General features: G+C 46.4%; 1 pseudogene; it reads left to right on the top strand.

Annotated features, from left to right (window-relative positions):
• The first annotated feature begins 945 nt into the window (after window positions 1-945).
• LOC147973812 (uncharacterized) lies at window positions 946-2,469 on the top strand (annotated as a pseudogene).
• Window positions 2,470-20,349: the final 17,880 nt, after the last annotated feature.

Here is a 20,349-nt window from a genome sequence, read left to right as displayed (position 1 = left end):
TGTGTATATATATTGGCTTTGACTTCCTAATAATACAAGTTGTTCTCCTCTCAACATGGTATTAGAGCTCTAGGTTTTTTTTTTCCAATCTCCCACCGGCCCGTTCTGCTCCTCCGCTCCTGCGGGCGTCCACACATCGATCCATAGCTGGCTGTTGGATCCCATCAAGACTTGGTCTCATTGATCCAGTCGCTGCTGCTCCTCTCCGTGAAGTCAATCTCTTTGCTCTGCCGCCGATCCCGTTTGCCAGATCGGCCTTCTGCTCTTCCATCGGCCTTCTGCTCTGCATCCCCCATCAGCCTTCTGCTCTTCCAGGTCGGGCCGCCGCCGTCGCGTCTCGGGCTGGTGCTCGAGGTCCGGCCGCCACCGCCGCTGCGTCTCTGACTGACGCTCGGGTCTGGCCGCCGCCTCCGCGTCTCGGGCTGGTGCTCGAGGTCCGGCAGTCGTCGCCACGTCTCTGACTGGCGCTCGGGTCCGGCCGCCACCGCCGCTGCGTCTCTGACTGACGCTCGGGTCTGGCCGCCGCCTCCGCGTCTCGGGCTGGTGCTCGAGGTCCGGCAGTCGTCGCCACGTCTCTGACTGGCGCTCGGGTCCGGCCGCCACCGCCGCTGCGTCTCTGACTGACGCTCGGGTCTGGCCGCCGCCTCCGCGTCTCGGGCTGGTGCTCGAGGTCCGGCAGTCGTCGCCACGTCTCTGACTGGCGCTCGGGTCCGGCCGCCGCCTTCGCGTCTCTGACTGGCGCTCTGGTCCGGCCACCGCCGCTGGCCTTTTGGCTCACCCAGGTCGGGTCGCCGCAACTTTGCTCCTCTGATTCTGGTGTACGAGTGCTGCGGCCGCTGCTTCTGTCGTTTGACTTACTCTGGATTCATCGATCGATTGTGTGGATTGATTAAAAAAAAGAAAAAGAGAGAAAAGGTTAAAAAAAAGAGGTACATAGAGCGCACCATGTCTTCGACCTCATTGGGCTATGTCGCCATTCTGCGCTGCCCGGTGATTTTTGATGGGGCTAACTATGCTGAGTTTGCTGCTTTTATGCGCATTCACATGCGTGGCCTTCGTCTCTGGGGAGTTCTTTCCGGCGAGGTTCCTTGTCCTCAGCGCCTGGTTCCTCCTGTGGCTCCTATCCCACCGCCGCCTCCACCGGATCTTGCCGCAAATGCTTCTGATGATGATAGGGCTGCAGCCCGAGTTGCTGCTGATGATGCGGTTGCTGCTTATGACCAGCAGGTCGTGGTTTATTCGGATGCTCTTTCCGTTTATCGTGATGATCTGGCTGCTTACACTTAGTGGTGTGATGATGATGCTCGTGCAGCTGTTGTCCTCACTGCCAGTGTTCTACCACAGTTTGCTTCTGAGTTTATGGGTCTCAGCACTGTGTTTGAGATGTGGACTCATCTTCGTCAGCGCTATTAGCCCTTTGGTGATGCTCTCTACTTGTCTGTGGTACGTCAGGAGCATGCTCTTCAGCAGGGAGACTCCACTATTGATGAGTTCTACACTCAGAGTTCTGCTATCTGGCGCCAGCTTGACTCCCTTCGCACTGCTGTTTGTGGCACTTGCGCTTGTTGCCAGACTGTGAGGTCCGACTTGGAGTTTCAGCGTGTCTATGAGTTTCTGTCGCGGCTCCGTGGGGAGTTTGAGCCTCGGCGTGCTCAGTTGTTTGCTCGTGGCCGTGTTCCTATTTCTGAGGTGCTTTCTGAGCTTCGTGCTGAGGAGACTCGCCTCCGTGGTGCCGGTCTGCTTCAAGTTCCATCTGTGCTTGCTGCTCAAGCTGCTGCTCCACCAGTACCTTCTCGCTCGAGTGCTCCGCCGCTACTACCCACTCCTTCTGGTAGTGAGAGCCGCACTCGTGAGGGCCTCTCTCGTCCTCATACTCATTGTGGGTACTGCAACAGGGATGGTCACCCCGAATCTGATTGCTTCAAGAAGAAGCGTGATATGCGTAATAGGGAGCGCAATTCTTCTACTGGGACTCGCGCTTCTTCCTCGACGTCGTCTACTGTCTCCTTGACTGAGCAGGATATTATGAAGCTTAAGCGTCTACTTGCTGCTTCAGGTTCTTCGATGGGTACTGCAGGCTCTGTGACTGGTGCTTCTAGTGTTGAGCGACCACCATCTACACAGTCTGGTACATCCCCATGGGTTCTGGATTCTGGAGCTTCATTTCATATGTCTTCTGATTCATCTGTCTTGTCCTCTCTTAGATCTCTCGATTTTCCTATTAATGTTCTTACTGCTGATGGTACTCCTCTACCTGTTGCTAGTCGAGGCATTCTTTCCACTTCTTCATTTCATGTTTCAGATGTTTCTTATGTTCCTCGCCTTACCATGAACTTATTTTCTGCAAGTCAGCTTACTGATTCTGGTTGTCGCGTCATTCTTGACGTTGATTCTTGCACTGTCCAGGATCGTCACACGAAGGCTTTGGTTGGAGCTGGCCCTCGCCGCCTTGACTCCCAGGGGCTTTGAGAGTTAGACTGGCTTCATGTTCCTTCCGCTGCCACTACACTCGCCAGTTCATCTGCCATCGCCGCTTCTGCTACCAGCTCCTTCCAGCAGTGGCATCATCGCCTTGGTCACCTTTGTGGTTCTCGGCTATCGTCTTTAGTTCGTCGTGGTCTTCTGGGGCCTGTCTCAGGAGATGTCTCTTTGCAGTGTCAGGGTTGTAGGCTTGGTAAACAGGTTAAGTTACCTTATCCTACAAGCGAGTCAGTGTCTCAACGCCCTTTTGATTTAGTTCATTCCGATGTGTGGGGACCGGCTCCCTTTTCTTTCAAAGGGGGCCATCTCTACTATATTATTTTTATAGATGATTTCTCTCGCTACACTTGGCTTTACTTCATGTCTTCTCGTAGCGAGGTTCTATCTATTTATAAGCGCTTTGCCGCCATGGTCCACACTTAGTTCTCTACACCTATTCGTGTGTTTCGTGCTGATTCTACTGGCGAGTATATCTCCAAAATGTCGCGTGGTTTTCTTGCTGAGCAGGGTACTCTTGTGCAGTTCTCTTGTCCCGGTGCTCACGCTCAGAATGGCGTGGCTAAGCGCAAGCATCGCCACCTTCTTGAGACAACTCGTGCGATGATGATTGCCGCCTCTCTTCCGCCTCATTTCTGGGCTGAGGCTGTCTCCACTGCCACATATCTCATAAACATTCAACCCTCATCTGCTCTACAGGGAGGTATTCCTCTAGAGCGTCTTTTTGATCATCATCCTGATTATTCCGCTCTTTGATTGTTTGGTTGTGTTTGTTATGTTCTCCTTGCCCCTCGAGAACGCACCAAACTAACTGCTCAGTCTGTCGAGTGTATTTTTCTAGGCTACAGTGATGAGCATAAGGGTTATCGGTGTTGGGATCCTGTCGGTCAACGGATGCGTATTTCTAGGGATGTGACTTTTGATGAGTCTCGTCCATTCTATCCACGACCATCCTCTTTGACCTTTTTAGTAGAGGATATCTCTTTTCTCACGTTTCCTGATACACCTGCCTACGTGCCTCATATTCCTACTCCTCCTTATCGTCCCACTATTGCAGATCCGACACCGTCTTCTCCTATCGTTCCTTCTCCTTCCTTATTGCATGACACCCCACCTTCATCACCGATGTCTTCTCCATCTCCATCACCTCCGGTGGTTCCTTCTCATCCCACTTTTCCTTTTCATTATACTCGACGTCGACGTGTTATGGATGAATCTACTGATGTGCCATCTACTTCTGGTGCACCGTCTTCCTCGTCCCAGCCGACTTATGGTCTTCGGGCTCGACCTTGCCCTCCTCCTGACCGCTATTCTCCTAGCAAATATGGCCTTTCGGTTGTACTTGAGCCTACCTCTTATCGTGATGCTGTTGTTCATCCTGAATGGCAGTTTGCGATGGCAGAGGAGATTGCCGCACTTGAGCGCAACAACACATGGGATCTGGTTTCTCTTCCTCCCCGTATTCGTCCCATCACTTGTAAGTGGATCTATAAGATTAAGACTCGCTCTGATGGTTCTCTTGAGCGTTATAAAGCTCGTCTTGTGGCTCGTGGCTTTTATAATGCCATTTTTTCCAAACTCCAAAGTCTAGCTATATCTGTCTGTGGTGGTGGCATTTGCGCGGCTTCAGTTAGCGTCCGGTGTGAGGGTTTTGGTCAAATGCTGCTCCTCTCAACTGTTCTTTAACGTAACGTATTGATCCATGAAACTTTCTCTGCCTAGCTGTTGATATAGTGCTGTACAAGCAAAACACGTCTTCAGCCAGAAACATTTTCTGTAGGTGGTGTCTGAAAGTCACTGCAGAAAAGAATACAGATGGAGCGACCTTGTCAGTTTAGTCTCTCAACTAATCCTTTTTAACGTAACGTATGGATGCATAAAACTTGCGCTGCATAGCTAGCTGTTGGACAATTCAATTTGATATACAATGCAATCGACAAGTAGATATATGGTGTGGTCTACTCGCTCATCTATTACGAAGAACTGAACGCATCTTCTTCTTTTTTCTGTAGGAAACAGGACAGATAGAAAGACTGCCGTGTCGATCAGTCTAGCTAGCAGCCAGGTATGATTCCTAAAAGAAATAATGCATGTAGGGCCCCGGCAGTAACCGTTCTGAGTTCTCACAAACGAGTGCTTTGTAGTATTTCATCTCATTTTAAAAAGCAGGTTCAGGTTCAGAACCCAGAGCACACAAAAGACGCTGATGATTGCCAACCGCTGGTCGTCCATGGAGATTGCCGACCGGCCGGACCGCCGGAGCCCGGCACCAATCTGCGGTCACGGATTCGGAGCAGGGTTGCGTCCATGTATATGATGATGATTAGCAAGCCACAATCATCGACACGAAATCATCGCTCTAAGATACAGGAGTAGTAGGAGTGCGAGTATATATGATTGGTATGGCTGCCTGCTTTGCAATCAGCTAGCAAAATGCTGTCGTACGTACGGCTACGGCCCCGCGCGCGCGGGACGTGGACGCCGCGTGTGTGCATACGGTACGCGCCTTTCGCGCGCGGGAATGAGTCGATTGCTCGTCATTGATGGGAACAGTTGTACCGCGCCTATCTATCTATCTATCGATCATCGTCACATCATCTAGGAGGCGGACGATCGATCGATCCCGTACTGTACGTACGTGTACGTGGCGGCAACAGTTCCGTAGAACAAATACGTACTACGTGTGTCGACGTCCAGAATCTGCTGATTAATTACTAGCGGACTTTGGCCTCCCACTATTCGGGAGAGTAGGGAATGGATAAAGAGCTGCGTGTTCCCTTAGCAAAGTTTGGGAGTTTCAGTCGAGGGGCCGGGCGAGAGAGCGCGGGGATGGCTGGCAGCAGCGAGCAAATGGGCGCGCGTGGCACCGACGGAGCACTCCCTCGACGGACGAGGATGACGGGTGGCCATGACCGTGGCTGTGGCTGCGGCGTCGCCGTCGCGGAACTCCACGAGTGGATTTCATATAGTAGTGTTCCGGACACCTCCTAACTACCGTGCCGGAGCCCGCGCGGTGCGGTGCCAGACCAAGACCAACCACCGGCCGCCTCGCCGTGGGGTATATCATATCTATCGCTGTTGGTTAATCCTACTGCTTGCCGTTGCCGGCCCGGCCGGCAGATGGATTTCGACATTTCGTTGGGACTCGGAGGGCGTCGAGTCAGTCCGATGGGATCGCCGGCTTCTGTCACACTGTCACAGGAGTTGCGTGCTGCTAGCTACCTAAGTCTAGATACATCCGTATCTAGACAAATCCAAGACAAGTAATTCGGAACGGAAGGAGTACCAGTTAAAAGTTGGAACAATTAGTTAGCACAAAAAACGAGCCACACAACGTTGAACATGCCGCCAAGCTCCCCCGGTACACTGCATCATCCTGTTCCTCCACGGCTTCGAGATTTGCGCCGCACTTGATATATTGGTGAGTATTCTCCTCGCTACTAACACTGGTGACGCACTTGGTTCAGAGACTTATTAGGTGTAACATTCAGACGCCATTCAATTTGCAGTAGTACCATTCATCACTAGGCCGAGGGGACCACCAAATAACACTAATAGTTAAGCAATTTATTAAACATGATTAAGACTACTCTTATAGTGGAAGGAAAAAAACATTTAATTATATACCTGCTCATGGTCACATATATAATACTCCCTGTGTCTTAAAATGTAAGACGTGTCAACAAACATCTTATATTTCGAGACAATGGGAGTAAAATATAGTGTTTCAAAGTTTGCATAGGTTCAAAAACTACGTGATTTTCAAATTTAATTATTTGCATCATTCTGAAAGATCATCAAAACAACTGAAATATAGGCGCAAGAAATATTTGCATCATTCTGAAAGATCACCAAAACAACTGAAATATATAAACGAATCCAAGAATTATGAAAGGTTAGGGGATATCCTAGCTTTAGAATGGATAAACCAGATTTTAAGAGTCTTAACCAGTCCTGGAGGGAGGGGGCACCCCCATCGAAATAACATTCCTCGGTTTCCAAATAGTCCAAGCAACTAAGATGGCAATCTCCTTGAATAAATGCCATGTCCATCCCCTGGCATCACTATCCAACATATCCTGAAGATTTAGGGATGTATCCTAGTTTATGTGTAGCATAGTTGAACAATAAGACATGAAGGGGCACAAGAAGAAAAGGTGTTTGCTTGTTTCCAAAGTGTCAAAGGGACAAGAGAGGTCATTACCAATATTGAAGTGCCTCTTTCATAGAAGATCTCTACTATTAATCCTATCCATGAGCATGAGCCAAACAAACACCTCATGTTTCATGATACACTTGGATTTCCAAATCATGATGAGATATCTGGTTGGAAATAGGCCCATGAAAAAGAAATTGTAGAACTTCCTTGCCTTATAATTAAAATCACGCCAGGACATCATCTAGTCCTCAAAAGAGAACATGTGAACATGCCTTGTAGCAACTAAGATAAAGAGATATTCTCATTAGAAGCAAAAGAGAACATCTGCTCAAAAACCTCTTGCAAAACATCCTCTTGATCGAGGCATATTTCCACAACAATATAGTGTCACTAGCCTTGGTAAGTAAGTACCGATTTCTCGGTAGATATCAATGAGTGACATCACACCACTCCACCAAGATGAGCCACAAGCAGACATAACATGTATTTTGAACCAAATTAGCACAACCCAGAGCTCATCCTCTTTATGCATGAACTTGTTCTTAAATTTCAACCATGCATGGTTCTGGACTGTTAGTCTAAAATTACCCAAACCACCTTTTGTTTTGGGTGGCAAACTAGATGCCAAGTGGGAAGAGAATGTATATGGGCGTCTCTGTCAACCACCTTTCTCCTAAACATTTCCTCCTAGAACGACCAGAGAATGTAATGAGCTTGTCAGGGAGTTTTAGAACACACATGCCATAAGAGAGCAGAGAGGACAAAGCAAAATTAATCAACTGCACACAACCATCATATGCTAACCAAATTCTATTACCAATCTTCGTTCAATGATGTCGACGCATGAGCTCCTGCACAGTTGTCCTACCATTCCTAGAAGAATGCCTAGATAGGTAAACGACATGGGGCCAATTTGGCACCGCAAGACTCAAACGAGCTCCTCAATTTTTGTTACAGAGATATTGATAAGGATAAGTTGTGACTGTGATAATTGATTTTAGCCAATTGCATTAGCATTAGAATCAAACAGCTGTTTGACAGTTAGGAGCTTAGAAGATTTAGGAGGGAGGATCAAAATTGCGTCATCGGCGTATTGGATAACCAGATAGTCATCAAAAGCAGGCTGATTGATCGGAAGGTCCAAGTAACCTTCATGTCAAGCTTTGTTAAGTAGTGATTGTAACAAATGTGCAGCCAACACGAAAAGTAAAGGCGATAGCAGATCACCCTGCTGCATGCCACATTTACATTAAATCCAGTCCCGGGAATCCCATTCAACCTACAAGGAACCTAATTCCAGCAGTAACTTCATCCACATGATCTAGTGGTCTTCAAAACTGAAAGGGATATAGTTGACTAGAGGGGGGGGGTGAATAGGCAACTAACAATTTTTAGCCTTTCTTTACCAATTTAAACTTTGCATCAAAGTAGGTTGTCTAGATATGCAACTAGGTGAGCAACCTATATGATGCAACAACAATAAGTAAACATGCAAGCAAGGGATGTAACACAAGATAAGCTTGGACGAGTAAAGGGATGAGATAACCAAGAGTGGAGTCGGTGAAGACGAGGATGTGTTACCGAAGTTCCTTCCCTTTGAGAGGAAGTACGTCTCCCTTGGAGCGTGTGGAGGCACAATGCTCCCCAAGAAGCCACTAGGGCCACCGTATTCTCCTCACGCCCTCACACAATGCGAGATGCCGTGATTCCACTATTGGTGCCCTTGAAGGCGGCGACCGAACCTTTACAAACAAGGTTGGGGCAATCTCCACAACTTAATTGGAGGCTCCCAACAACACCATGAAGCTTCACCACAATGGAGTATGGCTCCACGATGACCTCAACCGTCTAGGGTGCTCAAACACCCAAGAGTAACAAGATCCGTGAGGGATTAGTGGGGGGAATCAAATATCTCTTGGTGGATTTGTAGATCTAGGCCTTCTCAACCAATCCCTAGGAGATCAACAAGTTTGATTGGCTAGGGAGAGAGATCGGGCGAAAATGAAGCTTGGGGGTGGAAGAGGTAAGTCAACTCAGAGAAGATGACTCCTTTTATAGTGGAAGAGCAAATCCAACCGTTATCCACCAACTCAGCCTGCGACGCACGGTACTACCAAACCGGAGACGCGGTACTACTGCTAGGGCCCACGTTACTACCGCAAGGCACTGCAATACTACTGGCCACACAGCAGTATCCAAAACAGCAATGACGCGACGAAGCGGAGGGTGGTAGAACCGCTAGCGCGGTACTACCGCTCCCCCTTGCGGTACTACCGCAAGGCAGGGATAGTCCAGATTTGGGAAGGCACGGACATATAAAAATACATCCGTGGCAACTTCCACTGAGTTTAGATCTATGCAAAAATCCGACACGGTAGTACCGGAAGCCAGGAGCGGTACTACCGCGTAGGGAGAGGATGTAAAAAATTACATCCGCCCCTACTTCCGCTTGTGCTGTTGAGCCAGACCTGAGGCCACGGTACTACCGCGTCAGAGAAGCGGTACTACCACGAGCATCTACGGTACTACCGCGCCCAAGGCCGGTACTACCGTAGGGGCCTGCGGTACTACTGCTTTGAGGAGAAGTACTACCGGATGCCCCAGTTCAGCAACACTAGAAGTCAATCCTTTTGCAGAGATTCGGAGAAACGGAGAATGCTCCAAAGAGCCAAAGGAAAGGTGGTGCAAAAGGAACAGATGTGTACGTGTTGATTCCACCCAAACCTTTCCAACGCGGACCCCCTCTTAATAGTACGGCTTTCCTACGACTCAAACCAACGAAAAGAAACGTAGAGAAACACTGTCTTCAATAGTCTTCGAGGGGCACAAAATCGTCTTGTGCCTAAACATGATATATCTGAAATGCTCAATGCACACGATTAGTCCGCAAAAGCATTGTCATCAATCACCAAAACTACTTAAGGGATAAATATGCCCTTACAATCTCCCCTTTTTTGGTGGATTGATGACAATACGTGATTTGCACAAAGGAATAAAAATAAAGCTTAGGCAAACCCAACATATATAAAATATAGACGGGTGATACGTCTCCAACGTATCTATAATTTTTGATTGTTCCATGTTATTACATTATCTGTTTTGGATGTTAATGGGCTTTGTTTTACACTTTTATATTATTTTTGGGACTAACCAATTAACCCAAGGCCCAATGCAAATTGCTGTCTTTTTGCCTATTTCAGTGTTTTGCAGAAAAGGAATATCAAACGGAGTCCAAACGAAATGAAACCTTCAGGAGCGTGATTTTTGGAACAAACGTGATCCAGAGGACTTGGAGTGGACGTTAAGAAACAAACGAGGTGTCCACGAGGCAGGGAGCGCGCCTACCCCCTGGGCGCGCCCTCCCTCCTCGTGGGCCCCTCGTGGCTCAACCAACCTACTTCTTCCTCCTATATATGTTCACATACCCCGAAAACATCCAGGAGCACCACGAAACCCTATTTCCACCGCCGCAACCTTATGTACCCAAGAGATTCCATCTTGGGGCCTTTTTCGGAGCTCCATCGAAGGGGGCATCGATCACGGAGGGCCTCTACATCAACTCCATGGCCCCTCCGATGATGTGTGAGTAGTTTACTTCAGACCTTCGGGTCCATAGTTATTAGCTAGATGGCTTCTTCTCTCTCTTTGGATCTCAATACAAAGTTCTCCTCGATCTTTTTGGAGGTCTATTCGATGTAACTCTTTTTGCGGTGTGTTTGTCGAGATCCGATGAATTGTGGGTTTATGATCAAGTCTATTGATACGTCTCCAACGTATCTATAATTTTTGATTGCTCCATGCTATATTGTCTACTGTTTTAGGCAATATTGGGCTTTATTTTCCACTTTTATATTATTTTTGGGACTAACCTATTAACCGGAGGCCCAGCCCAGATTTGCTGTTTTATGCCTATTTCAGTGTTTCGAAGAAAAGGAGTATCAAACGGTGTCGAAACGGAACGAAATCAACTGGAGAAGTTATTTTTGGAAAGAAAGCAACCCAGGGAACTTGGAGTGCACGTCAGGGGAGACACGGGCTGCCCACGAGGGTGGGGGGCGCGCCCACCCCCCTAGGGTGCGCCCCCTGCCTCATGGGGCCCCCGTGGCCCCTCCGACGAACTTCCTGCACCCATATATATCGTCGTACCCTAAAACTTCCAGAACGCACAATAGATCGGGAGTTCCGCCGCCAGAAGCCTCCGTAGCCACCGAAAGCCAATCTAGACCCGTTCCGGCACCCTGCCGGAGGGGACAATCCTTCTCCGGTGGCCATCTTCATCATCCCGGTGCTCTCCATGATGAGGAGGGAGTAGTTCTCCCTCGGGGCTGAGGGTATGTACCAGTAGCTATGTGTTTGATCTCTCTCTCTCTCTCGTGTTCTTGATTTGGCACGATCTTGATGTATCGCGAGCTTTGCTATTATAGTTGGATCTTATGTTTCTCCTCCCCCTCTACTCTCTTGTAATGAATTGAGTTTCCCCTTTGAAGTTATCTTATCGGATTGAGTCTTTAAAGATTTGAGAACACTTGATGTATGTCTTGCCGTGGATATCTGTGGTGACAATGGGATATCACGTGATTCACTTGATGTATGTTTTTGTGACCAACTTGTGGGTTCCACCCATGAACCTATGCATAGGGGTTGGCACACGTTTTCGTCGTGATTCTCTGGTAGAACTTTGGGGCACTCTTTGAGGTCCTTTGTGTTGGTTGAATAGATGAATCTGAGATTGTGTGATGCATATCGTATAATCATGCCAACGGATACTTGAGGTGACATTGGAGTATCTAGGTGACATTAGGGTTTTGGTTGATTTGTATCTTAATGTGTTATTCTAGCATGAACTCTAGGGCTGTTTGTGACACTTATAGGAATAGCCCAATGGATTGATTGGAAAGAATAACTTTGAGGTGGTTTCGTACCCTACCATAATCTCTTTGTTCGTTCTCCGCTATTAGTTACTCTGGAGTGACTCTTTGTTGCATGTTGAGGGATAGTTATGTGATCCAACTATGTTATTATTGTTGAGAGGACTTACACTAGTGAAAGTATGAACCCTAGGCCTTGTTTCCTAGCATTGCAATATCGTTTACGCTCACTTTTATCATTAGTTACCTTGCTTTTTTTATAATTTCAGATTACAAAAACTATTATCTACTATCCATATTGCACTTGTATCACCATCTCTTCGCCGAACTAGTGCACCTATACAATTTACCATTGTATTGGGTGTGTTGGGGACACAAGAGACTCTTTGTTATTTGGTTGCAGGGTTGCTTGAGAGAGACCATCTTCATCCTACGCCTCCTACGGATTGATAAACCTTAGGTCATCCACTTGAGGGAAATTTGCTATTGTCCTACAAACCTCTGCACTTGGAGGCCCAACAACGTCTACAAGAAGAAGGTTGTGTAGTAGACATCAAGCTCATTTCCGGCGCCGTTGCCAGGGAGGTGAGTGCTTGAAGGTATATCTTTAGATCTTGCAATTGAGTCTTTTAGTTTCTTGTTTTATCACTAGTTTAGTTTATAAAGAAAACTACAAAAAAATATGGAATTGAGTTTGCCTCATACGCTTCATCTTTTTAATATCTTTCGTGAGTATGATGGAAAGGAAAATTTTGCTCAAGTACTAGAAGAAGAAATCTATAAAATGTTTGGCACTAAATATTTGAATGATGAGCATGATTGCAATGTTGTTAGTACGAATTCTTTGAATATCCATGATGCTAATGATGATTGCACTAGTTATGATGAAAATGCCTCCTATAAACATGTCAATTTTTGTGGAGTAGACTGGGTTTGCAAGTACACACCAAATAGGGAAGATAGATATTGCAAGAGGCATAAGTACTTAGAAACCAAATTATTGCAAGAAGAGCTAGATGAATGTGCTGAAAATTTATCTTTTCTTAGCCCTACTTGTGAACTTTGCAACAAACGTGATCATTTTAGTACCCAATGCAAATTGTTTCATGAGCGTATCGTGTCCAAAAATTGTGATGACTTGATTTCCCTTGCACATCATAATGAACTTAGTTTGCTCTTGGGTTATGAAGAAATTAAACGTAGAACTAAGGATATTCCAAAATTTGCCCTTGATAAAGTTCTTCATTTTGATCTAGAGGAAATTTATATGTATTGCGCGGTGAATTGCATTGAAAATCCTTATATTGCCAATTACATAAAGAAAAGAAAACAAATAGAAGATGAAGAGAATACTAATGAAAGGGAAGAGGCTTCCCAATACCCTCCTATTATTTCTTATGATGAATCAGGTAACGAGGAGGAGCCTCCTATTCAACGAATCTCATTAATAAGGAGCTCCAAAAAGAGGATTGAACCCACACATGATGTGGTGAAGAAGAAGAAAAGAAAAAGGAAGAGAGGTAAAAAGATATCTCTCCCAAATAATGCTGCTCCTATTACTATCGTGCCTTATGAAAATATAACTGTGGAAGATAATGATACTTCTTATGATCTTGAAAATCTTTTTGGCACTTGCTTGGAAGATATGATATTTTCTATACTATTTGTGCTATCTATACTATTAATGATGGGAGTGATTATGCTTACGATATGAAAAGGCCCAAGCTTGGGGATGCTATGTTTGATGAAGATGATGTTTTTGAGAATATATTTGCTGCAATTAATGTTTATCCCAAGCTTGGGGATGCTACGCTTAATGAATATGATATTTTTAGTATCCCAAGTTTTGATATGCAAATTTACAATGATAATAACATGCCTCCTACTTATGATAATTATTGTGATGATACATATGATATAAAAAGTAGTGAGGATTATATTTATAAAACTTGTCATGATTATGATTACCCTTTTTTTGAACATTACTCTTTTAATGTGGAAACAATTTATAGTATTCAAGTCTCTTATGATACTCCCACTATTCCGATTAAGAAGAAATTTGCTTACGTGGAGAGTAATAAAATTTCTATGCTTGTAGATCATGAAAAGGATGCTTTAGGTGCTGTTTATATTGTTGAATTCATTCATGATGCTACTGAAAATTATTATGAGGGAGGAACATATGCTTGTAGGAATTGCAATAATATCAAGTTTCCTCTCTACGTGCTTAAAATCTTGAAGTTTTGCTTGCTTTACCTTCCTATGCTAATTAATTATTGTTTCCATAAGTTGTTTGCTCACAAAATACCTATGCATAGGAAGCATGTTATAATTAAATGTGCTAGTCATATTCTTCATGATGCTCTCTTTATGTTTCAATTCTTACCCTTTATGTGAGCATCATTGAAATCATCATGCCTAGCTAGGGGCGTTAAACGATAGCGCCTATTGGGAGGCAACCCAACTTTATTTTTGTTCCTTGCTTTTTTTCCTGTTTAATAATAAATAATTCATCTAGCCTCTGTTTAGATGTGGTTCTATGCTTTTAATTAGTGTTTGTGCCAAGTAGAACCTTTGGGAAGACTTTGGGAAAGTCTTGTTGATCATGCTGTAAAAAACAGAAACTTTAGCGCTCACGATAATTGCTGCCATTTTTATTTGGAGAGTGATATTTATTTAATTCTTTTTGCAGATGATTAATAGATAAATTCCTCAGGTACAGAAATTTATTTGGGAATTTTATGAGTTCCATAAGTATACATTCGATCCAGATTACTACAGACTGTTCTGTTTTTGACAGATTCTGTTTTTCATGTGTTGTTTACTTATTTTGATGAATCTATGGCTAGTAAAATAGTTTATAAACCATATAGAAGTTGGAATACAGTAGGGTTAACACCAATATAAATAAATAATGAGTTCATTACAGTACCTTGAAGTGGTGTTTTGTTTTCTTTCGCTAACGGAGCTTACGAATTTTCTGTTAAGTTTTGTGGTGTGAAGTTTTCAAGTTTTGGGTAAGGATTCGATGGACTATGGAATAAGGAGTGGAAAGAGCCTAAACTTGAGGATGCCCAAGGCACCACAAGGTAATATTCAAGGATAGCCAAGAGCCTAAGCTTGGGGATGCCCCGGAAGGCATCCCCTCTTTTGTCTTCGTTCATCGGTAACTTTACTTGGAGCTATATTTTTATTTACCACATGATATGTGTTTTTCTTGGAGCGTCAATTTATTTTGTTTGAATTTTCTTGATGTTATTTAGAACATTGTCTTGCATCTTTTATTTCAATAAAAGTGGTATTGATAGCCTTTACTATGCCTATGTTACAAGTATACATGTTGCTGTTTGAAAACAGAAAGTTTACCGCTGTTGCAATAATTCCCTAGAAAAGAAAGAATGTGATAAAATGTTGAAAACTTTTGCATATTAAGATCTGATAAATTTACTACAGTGGTAATTTTCTTTCATAATTTTTGGAGCTAGGGAAGTATGGATGTTGCAGCATTCTTTACAGGCTATCCTGTTTAGGCAGATTGCTGTTATGTTTGCATTGTTTGCATATGTTTGCTTCTTTAATGATTCTATTTGAGGATAGGACTATTAAATATGCAGAGGAATTTAGTATGCAATGTTGAATAATAATTTTAGTGATTTTCTACAGTAGAGTATGATAAGGTTTTTGCAATGGTTTATACTAACTTATCTCACGAGTCCTTGTTGAGTTTTGTGTGGATGAAGCTCTTGAGATTTAGGGAGACCGTGATATGAGAGGAATTAAGGAGACACAAAAGCTCAAGATTGGGGATTCCCAAGGCACCCAAAGATAATATTTCAAGAAGTCTCAAGCATCTAAGCTTGGGGATGCCCCGGTTGGCATCCCACATTTCTTCTTCAACAACTATCGGTTAGTTTCGGTTGATCCTAAGTTTTTGCTTCTTCACATGATGTTTGCTATTCTTAGATGTCATTTTATTTTGCTTTTCTTGCTGTTTGAATAAATTACCAAGATCTTAAATTATTAAATGTTAGAGAGTCTTCACATAGTTGCATAATTATTCGACTACTCATTGATCTTCACTTATATCTTTTGGAGTAGTTTGTCATTTGCTCTAGTGCTTAACTTATATCTTTTAGAGCACGGTGGTGGATTCGTTTTATAGAAACTATTGATATCTCATGCTTCACTTAGATTATTTTGAGAGTCTTAAATAGCATGGTAATTTGCTTAAAATCCTAATATGCTAGGTATACAAGATTAATAATAAAATTCTCTTATGAGTGTGTTGAATACTAAGAGAAGTTTGATGCTTGATGATTGTTTTGAGATATGGAGATGGTGATATTAGAGTCATGCTAGTTGAGTAGTTGTGAATTTGAGTAATACTTGTGTTGAAGTTTGTGATTCCCGTAGCATGCACGTATGGTGAACCGTTATGTGATGAAGTCGGAGCATGATTTATTTATTGATTGCCTTCCTTATGAGTGGCGGTCGGGGACGAGCGATGGTCTTTTCCTACCAATCTATCCCCCTAGGAGCATGCGCGTAGTACTTTGTTTCAATAACTAATAGATTTTTGCAATAAGTATGTGAGTTCTTTATGACTAATGTTGAGTCCATGGATTATAAGCACTCTCACCCTTCCACCTTTGCTAGACTCTCTAGTACCCTGCACCTTTCGCCGGTATCATACACCAACCATATCCTTCCTCAAAACAGCCACCATACCTACCTATCATGGCATTTCCATAGCCATTCCGAGATATATTGCCATGCAACTTTCCACCGTTCCATTTATTATGACACGCTTCATCATTGTCATATTTCTTAGCATGATCATGTAGTTGACATTGTATTTGTGGCAAAGCCACCGTTCATAATTCTTCCATACATGTCACTCATGCATCATTGCACATCCCGGTACACCGCCGGAGGAATTCATATAGAGTCATATCTTGTTCTAAGTATCGATTTGTAATTCTTGAGTTGTAAGTAAATAAAAGTGTGATGATCATCATTATTAGAGCATTGTCCCAGTGAGGAAAGGATGATGGAGACTATGATTCCCCCACAAGTCGGGATGAGACTCCGGACGAAAAATAAATAAAAGAGGCCAAAGAAGCCCAAATAAAAAAAAAGAGAAAAGAGGCCATAAAAAAAGAGAAGGCCAAATAAAAAAAATAAAAAAAATGAGAGAAAAAGAGAGAAGGGACAATGCTACTATCCTTTTACCACACTTGTGCTTCAAAGTAGCACCATGATCTTCATAGTAGAGAGTCTCTCATGTTGTCACTTTCATATACTAGTGGGAATCTTTCATTATAGAACTTGGCTTGTATATTCCAATGATGGGCTTCCTCAAAATGCCCTAGGTCTTCGTGAGCAAGCAAGTTGGATGCACACCCACTAGTTTCTTCTGTTGAGCTTTCATATACTTATAGCTCTAGTGCATCCGTTGCATGACAATTCCTACTCACTCACATTGATATCTATTGATGGGCATCTCCATACCCCATTGATACGCCTAGTTGATGTGAGACTATCTTCTCCTTTTTTGTCTTCTCCACAACCACCATTCTATTCCACCTATAGTGCTATGTCCATGGCTCACGCTCATATATTGCGTGAAGATTGAAAAATGTTAGAGAACATCAAAAGTATGAAACAATTGCTTGGCTTGTCATCGGGGTTGTGCATGATTTAAATACTTTGTGTGGTGAAGATAGAGCATAGCCAGACTATATGATTTTGTAGGGATAGCTTTCTTTGGCCATGATATTTTGAGAAGACATAATTGCTTTATTAGTATGCTTGAAGTATTATTATTTCTATGTCAATATGAACTTTTGTCTTGAATCTTATGGATCTGAATATTCTTGCCACAATTAAGAAGAATCACATTGAAATTATGCCAACTAGCATTCCACATCAAAAATTATCCTTTTATCATTTACCTACTCGAGGACGAGCAGGAATTAAGCTTGGGGATGCTTGATACTGTCGGTGGGAACGACACCTATGGGATCACAAGAATCCCTACTACAGTTGCGAGGCACGGGGTGGTGAGAAGAGCGGATCAAACAGATAGCACACGGTTTGTTTATCCAGGTTCGGGCCGCGGGGATGCGTAAAACCCTACTCCTTCTTTGGTGGATTATATATCTGTGTTCTTGAGCTAGCTATGGGGCGTGAGGAGCTCCAAAAAGCCGAATCCCCCTCCTGGTCGCCTCGGGCCTCCTTTTATAGGAAAGGGGTTGCCACAGTGGCACACAGGAGGTGGAAAGGGAACAGTGATGTGAGGTTATCCCTCGCATTACATGACAAGGTGCATTTAATGCGTCTTGCCCAGGTGTCCTTGCTTTATCGGGGACGGGGGAGAGCCCTGTCTCGTCCGTCGCCACTCCCTCTCGCGTCGACACGCGCCCTGGCCAGCGGCGCCCGCGGTGCCATGTAGGCAGGCAGGCAGCTGAGGTGGCGCAGTGGTGGGTCTCCACGAAGATCTGCATGCCGCCACGCAGGTGCCTGCCTAGCTAGTTGGGTCGGCAGCTGCATGCGAACGGCGGTGGAGGTTTGACTGGCGTGGGCCTGATGGTGGCCCTACGGGTGTTCTTGGCAAGGGCCTTTCTGGGGCCTTGGCAAGGGTCTTGCCGTGGCGCCTGCTGTCATCCCCGGCAAGGCTCTTGCCGGGGGCCTTGTGGTCCTCCTTGGCTGGGATCCCGCCAGGGATCATCATCTTCTAAAGGGTGTATCTGATCTTGAATGTCTTCACAAAGATCTGCAAGCCACCACGGGGATGTCTCCTGAATCCTTGCCCCATGGGGGCAGTGGACTCAAGGGTGACTCACTCCGTAGGTGTGGGGCAAGCTGCCACGACAAGGGTCTTGCCGGGTTTGCTAAAACCGCCTCCCGGCAAGGATCTTGCCGGGGGGGGGGGGATCCGTTTCGTCCCCTTTGCTCTTTGTGGTCTTGGTCTTGGCGTCGTTCTACTTCTCCTGAGCTTTAGCCTTACCTTGGCTCACCTCCCTTGCCTTGCTTAGTGTGGTGGTGCCCGTGGCTCAGACTGCCCATGCACAGTTATAGGGGTACAAAAAACGTACCCCTCTTTTTGTACATCGACAGGAGCCCCCGGTCCTGGGCCACACGTAAGCGCAATCGCATCGTTGGGCTAGGCCCAAAAACGATGCGCGGGCAGGCGGGACGGTTTTTACCGCGGTAAGTCTCTTCGCGCGCTGCGCTTCCCATGCTTCCCGCGCGTGGTGCGACGTGGGGAGGCGTGTGTGACGTGGGCGGCATGCGTGGGGCTGAGCTCTGCATGCATGCGTCATGTCGTAGTAAAGGGGGTGGTTCACGCCTTCCCCATAAACGAAGGGAGGCGTGGAGGCACGACCCATTTACTGAACGGGGCCGAGGCGTAGTCTTCAAGGCGTCCACTCCCCATGATCACGAGGTGGGGAGAGGTCACCTCACCTGTCGCCTCGGTCCTGCACGCCTGCCACGTGGCTCTCATGCGCTTGGGGTGGTGAACGGTGGAGGCGGGAAACCGGGCCGCCGCGGGCTGGGGCGGTGGGTCGGTCCCAGTTCCCTGCGCCTTCCGCGTCTTGATTGGCTGAGTGGGGCGGCCGAGCCCCCACCCCGTTCCTTTATAAAGAGCAGGAGGGGGGGGGGATGGCGTCCCGCATTCCTTCATCTCCTCCTTCCTTCAGCTTCTGCTCCCCCTTCCATCCGTCATGGAGAGACGGAATCCTGGTCCTTCAAACGTGGCGGCGAGGGTCGCCGCTCGACAACGCGTCCTTCCTTCTCCTGCACCCGCGGTGGCAGAGCCAGCCGCGAGGGGAAGGGGGAGGGGGCGAGGCCGTGGGCGAGGCCGAGGCGCTCGGGGAAGAGGAGGACGGGGCGGCGCGCCGGCCTCGCCTCCGCCAGCAGTTCCTCCTCCCGTGGAGGGCCACGTTGGGGATGACCCTTGCGAGTTCTTCGTCAAGCTACGCCGGTCGCCTCGCCGTCGTCTTCGTCTCCCGACTCCATTCACTCGGGAGATGGAGCTGGATCCGCCGGAGTCGTTGTGGCTGCACATGAGGGGCTGCGCGATCAGTGGCACGCGGGCCCGCGTCGATTTCCCCGCCCCTCACGTGATGTATCTCCGTCGGGGATGGAAGACGTTTGCCCATATCCACCGCTTGACGGAGGGGCTCACTCTCCATTTTAAGCTGATGGAGGGTGGCCTTCTCTCCGTCAAGGTCTTCGGGTGCTTCGGGACCCGTGCAAGGTGCTGCGTGGAGAGCTCTTCTGATAGTGAAGACTCCTCCTCGGGCGGGAGTGACGAGGAGGACAGTGGCAGCGACGACGAGGGTAGTAGGCGGAAGGATGACGGGTCCGATTAGGTGTCAGGTGCCGCTCCATGCGGCACTGGCGACCCCATCATCCGCATCGCCGGCTCCCTGAACTTCCCGGGGTCGTCTCCTTGGGCGGCTGGCATTGGGAGGCTGCGGAAGAGGAAGAGGGCGGGCGGCAAGGCCATCAAGTCGGAGTACGCGGGCACCGACGCCTTCGACACGTGCTGACGTCCTGCCGCCTCGTCTTCGAGCTCTGCTTCCGGTGCCGCCATCACCATCCAGCCTTCGGACGGCCACCGAGATGTTCTCTTGGTGTCTTCTGCCACCCGTAGCTCGCCTAGGCGTCCCTTTTGCCCTTTTCGCCTCCTTGACCTGCCTCCTGAGGAGAGGGACAAGAAAGGGATTATAGGCACCTTATCTCTTTTTAGTTTGTAAGCCTTCAGGCCTTAGCTGAATTTAAAATTTGTAATCCCATCATTCATGTTTTTCATTCCCTATGGACTGTACCTGAGTG

Source organism: Triticum urartu, chromosome 5A (assembly GCF_056163025.1).
Source record: "Triticum urartu cultivar PI428250 chromosome 5A, HENAU_Tu73, whole genome shotgun sequence".
NCBI classification, from domain to species: Eukaryota; Viridiplantae; Streptophyta; class Magnoliopsida; order Poales; family Poaceae; genus Triticum; species Triticum urartu.
The sequence above is the reverse complement of the archived record's forward strand: the minus strand, read 5'-3'. Positions and strand labels throughout refer to the sequence as shown.